Genomic DNA, 4,244 nt, shown 5'->3' with positions numbered 1-4,244 from the left:
ATGAATTTGATTGGTTAATACAATATTCGATCGCTCAAAAACAAACTGCCAAATACTACGTTTACGCGAGCGTTACTTCTGTAGTAACTTACAATATACTCGTTTACGCAGAGTAAATTATCGTAGGTTACTACAAAATCCTGTTTACGCGAAGAAAAATCCCGTTTACGCGAAAGAATTATCGTAAGTTACTACAGAAGTAACGCTCGCGTAAACGTAGTAAAAGTGTGGTATAGTATATACTTCGTTATCTTTTTGCCATATGATTAACTGTGACGAAAGATCTAAGAGAAAAAAATTTGTTTTGTCCAAAAATCAATAAAACATACTTTTGCATTAAGGGGAGGTTACACCTCAGAGGCCCAAAAAATGCCTCAATTTCATGAATTTTTTTTTTATATAAAATAAATACATATGGAAAAAACTTTTCGGGGCTTTAATTCGTACATAAATAGAGATTAATTAAAAAATTTTTCAGAAGAAAATAATTAAAAATGGCGGCTCCAGCTCTCAGTCCACGAAGCCACACACGGCGTGGTTCTATGTGCGCGGGGCATTCCACAGCCTTGCCAGTTGATCTGAAACCAAAAAACCAAAAAAATTCTTAAAATAGATTAAATTTGGGGGGCCTTATGATTTTCCAATTTTTAAAAAACCCCCTTATAACAAAATGGTGGCCGTTTGAAAAAAAAACCTCTTTTTTCCCTGTTTTTCTTTTGCTTCAACGTTCGAAAAAAATTATTTGCAATCAATTTTTTGAAAAAAAAAACGCTTCCTGTAGGCCCCCTAAATTAAATTTCCTTTCTTTTGCGCCGTCATTCATTGAAATCGGTTCATCCGTTAAAGCTGTAGAGCGCCCCGCGCGCCGAAAAATGCTGTTTCGAGAAAAACGCGTTTAAAGTTTTACGTAGTAAAAAATCGTATTTAATGTTTGTTTTTGACAACTTACATCTAATCAGCCATTCCAGCACCATATAGAGTCCCTTCTTCTTCCTCAAAGAAATTGTTCTGCTGTATTTGCATGTTGATTTTTTCTATCCTGGCCTTTTTTACGAACTCCGACATGTTTTTATCCGCTGCCGCGATGCGCTTTTCGTCAGTCTTCACGGCGAAGTTTTTGCTGTTGGGCCCGACGATGATTCCTAACGTATTCATAGTTTTTAAAATAGATGAATAGCCTTCATTAAAAATACCCGCAGCTATATATGTCGCTATTCTTATTGTTTCTACGCCGCAATGAAGGTGTTTAGGGGCCAGTTTCCATATGCAAGCGTTAAAACTCTCATTATCATTTTGAGTGTTTCCACCGGTGCATCTTTGTAGCAAATCGTTACTGGAAAGAGCCTCATACACTGGTCGAATGGCTTTTTGAACCGATTCTTGAAGGGCAGGTTCGTGGTGGAAATCAGCGAGTCGACCCGTAGCTTCTGCGACACGCCACTTGCACCAACTGTTTTCTCCTGGCGGGCAGTTATCATGTTTAGGTTCGTCATCCGTGGAACATTTATGATGGAAAGTTGCCCACACAGCCTTTTTCATTTCCTCGGCCGAATCAGGGTGTCTTCTGATGGCAAGTCCATAATATAAAGTGAGATCTTTAATTAATTTGTCGGTCAACTTCCCTGCACCTTTGCCTCCGATACCTTAATTTTTTTTCTTGACATCGCGCAGTCGTGTACCCATCCGCTTCTGCACATGACCTATGCATTCTTTCTTTTGAATAGTGAGGTCACTATAGGGATCACATTCAAGGAGAGCACGGAAAGTTTTAGTGTCTCCGTCGCCGATGTACGTAGCATATTTTACGCCGAGCAAATCTGAGCGACAAAACATTTCTTTCATACAATCCACTTCCATTTTACCAGCACTTCCGGTATGATTTATGCTGCAAATTTCTTGGTGAGTATCGTACCAAATATCATATTCCGTGGTTCCTTTTTTAATGGCCCAATTGCTGCAGCTTTGACAGAAAGAAGATTTGACGATAAAATCTAAAACTTTATGTGTGTATTTTCCAATCAACGTTGCGACACCGAATAATGATGAAAAACCTCGTTTTTTCCAGGATCCGTCGCCAGATACACTCAAATGCGTTTCGTTAAGAGGGGCACAAACTTGCCACCTATTGTAGATTCACCCATCAGATATAGAAAAAAAAGTCTCCTCGCAAGACCGCTCCGAGGGCGCCGTCTATACCTGTTTTCCAGCCGACGGACCGTTCCGCCCGACAAGCTGTAACTCTTAAAATACTTTCGATATGAAAATATCCTTTTGCCCACGTATTCTTAACAACTTAAGGATGAAAATTAAGCAAAAAAAAATTCGATTTTTTCATCGTTATGAAGTGTAACCTCCCCTTAAACAAATATGTTATTATTATACTTATTTAATTTTTACTGAAAAATATTTGCATGGAGCTTTGCAAAAAGATGTACAATCCTGACTAGAAAAAAGACATAAAGTCCATAATCCATTAAATGCATCACGCATACGCATCACGAGTCCATACTATAGTACAGATATAATAAAACACTATGGCTGCGTTCGAGAAGCGCGCTACTAGCGCTATTGCATCATTCTATCTTTATCGCTCATCAGATGTAAAACAAGGATAAAATAAGCAAATAGCACTAATAGCGTCTTCCCGAACGCACCCTATAGGTCGATGATTTTCATGCCAATGAAAATAGTAATAATATATAAAAATCTATGCCTATATTAGTTTCCAGTGAACTATATTACTACACGTTTACGCAAGTGTTACTTCTGTAGTAACTTACGATAATTCACTCGTTTACGCGGAGTAAATTATTGTAAATAAATTATGCCTTATATACACAATACTAGAACTGTGTCCGAGTTTTGGTTTAAGCCAATGAAACTGCTACTTTTCTGTAAGAGCTGCAAGTTGATTGGCTTAAACCAAAACTCGGACCGATTTCTAGCATCGTGTATACAAGGTTTAAGTTACTACAAAATCCCGTTTACGCAAAGAAATTATCGTAAGTTACTACAGAAGTAACGCTCGCGTAAACGTAGTATATATAAGTATAATATAATAAAACCCTAAAGAGCACAGTTGACGGAAAGTCGACGGCAAGTCGACTTTTATAAGTCGACTAGAAATCGACTTCTAGTCAACTTCTAAAAATGACGGAAAGTCGACTAAAAGTCGGCTTTTAAATAGTTGACTTATAAAAGTCGACGATTAGTCGACTTCTAAATAGTCGACTTATAGAAATCTACTTCTAAATAGTCGACTTATAAAAAGACGAAAAACAGTCTAGCAGTCATTTTTCATCATCATGCATCATCAAACACCTCGCAGAGCATAGATTTAAAAAGTAAGAGAGAGATAGACAATACTTAAGGCCCGGGCACATAGAAAAACTTAAGCAGTAAGACATAAGCAGTAAAGAAATCAACGATACTGATTTGCCACCGCTTACGTTATGTCTTAAGTTCTTGACTAATTGGCTGATTTGCTTACTGCTAACGTCTTACTGCTTAAGTTTTTTGATGAAACTATGGATCAATGGAGTGGATTGCAGAGAAACTCGTACTTGTACAATATACTTCGCGTTCCTTTATTGAAAAATAATACCGTGGATACGTTACAAAAACGACTTCTGTCGGTTACCGTCGTGCAGCGACTCGAAGTAACATGCGCGATTAGCCCAGTCGATAAAGCCCGAAAAAGCCGCTGAAATGGAATTAATTCCGGGAAACAATTTTATTTTTTTGACTGTTTTGGAGGGTCATGGGTAATCTAAAACCGGATTTTCGGGATTCTAACCCTGGAGCGTTAGCCGCCATTTTGATTAGAAGGGTGATTTTGTAAATATCTTGCTTATTTTCAACTTTAGAGTGAAAGTGGTAATAACCAAACTTATAGAAAATTTAATATTCTACAATTTTGGTCCTTATCATTTTTTACCTAGGATCGATATTTTGGGTCTTATAGACTCGAAAGTGGGGATGAATTTTTTATTTATTTTATTTTTTTAATAAACGCGCCATAAACTCTACCCCCGTGGTGGTGTAAAAAAGATGTTTTTCATTATATCAAGTAAATTCAAAAAATAAAAAAAAAATGAAAAATTTCACCCACCACTTTCGAATCTAAGGCCCAAAATATCGATTCTAGATGAAAAATGATAAGGACCAAAATTGTAGAGTATTAAATTTTCTACAAGTTTGGTTATTACCACTTTTACTCTAAAGTTTAAAATAAGCGAGATATT

The 4,244-nt window shown here is 36.9% G+C and overlaps 1 pseudogene across 1 annotated transcript; it reads right to left on the bottom strand.

Annotated features, from left to right (window-relative positions):
* Positions 1 to 655: 655 nt before the first annotated feature.
* On the bottom strand, positions 656 to 2,109 carry LOC143905800 (uncharacterized; annotated as a pseudogene). The gene is made up of 2 exons (XR_013259324.1): positions 950 to 2,109; positions 656 to 875 (listed from the first exon to the last, which is right to left on the bottom strand). The product of XR_013259324.1 is annotated as an uncharacterized LOC143905800 (transcript).
* Between the last annotated feature and the right edge of the window lie 2,135 nt (positions 2,110 to 4,244).

The sequence above is a fragment of the Temnothorax americanus genome, unplaced genomic scaffold (genome assembly GCF_048541705.1).
Source record: "Temnothorax americanus isolate GAGA-0224 unplaced genomic scaffold, ASM4854170v1 Scaffold67, whole genome shotgun sequence".
NCBI lineage: Eukaryota > Metazoa > Arthropoda > Insecta > Hymenoptera > Formicidae > Temnothorax > Temnothorax americanus.
This window is presented reverse-complemented; position numbering and strand designations above follow the sequence as displayed.